This window comes from Gymnoscopelus braueri, assembly GCF_963280865.1.
Source record: "Gymnoscopelus braueri genome assembly, chromosome: 3".
In the NCBI taxonomy this organism is placed as follows: Eukaryota; Metazoa; Chordata; class Actinopteri; order Myctophiformes; family Myctophidae; genus Gymnoscopelus; species Gymnoscopelus braueri.
Window position 1 is genome coordinate 5,171,082 of NC_137612.1, and position 513 is coordinate 5,171,594.

A 513-nucleotide genomic window follows, 5' to 3' on the forward strand; every position below is an offset into this window, starting at 1 on the left:
GGGCCGCTATAGAGCGCACCTACACAACCGCTTTCTCTTTTTGAGTGTCACCATCTATTTTTATACAAACTCTATTTCCCCCCGCAGCTTCCTTGTGTAATGAATCTGGCTGCAAAATTCTTAAAATGGTAAATTGCCTTGAGGAGAAAAAGACGTGAGCTAAATACACCACTGTGCTCATCTTCAGATAGGTGAGAGCTATCAACCCATACAGAAATTGAAATAGGATAATTGCAGGCCCCCATGCACTGCTAAAAACCATCGAGTCAAACAGAGAACAATAATCGCTACTAAATCACGTTGGATTTAATGTGAACAGATTATGATCCAAAATCCAAAATGAAGGTGTAACCGAGAGTAGATGAGGCGTAGTGTTAGAGCACACACCACACAAGCACATAGGCCTACACGCAGAAATTAGTTTTTCGCTAAATTGCTCCCCGTCAATTACGAGCCTCACATTTCATGTCACCACTATTAGCAGTCTACGAGTGCAGACTCATTTAGTATCAT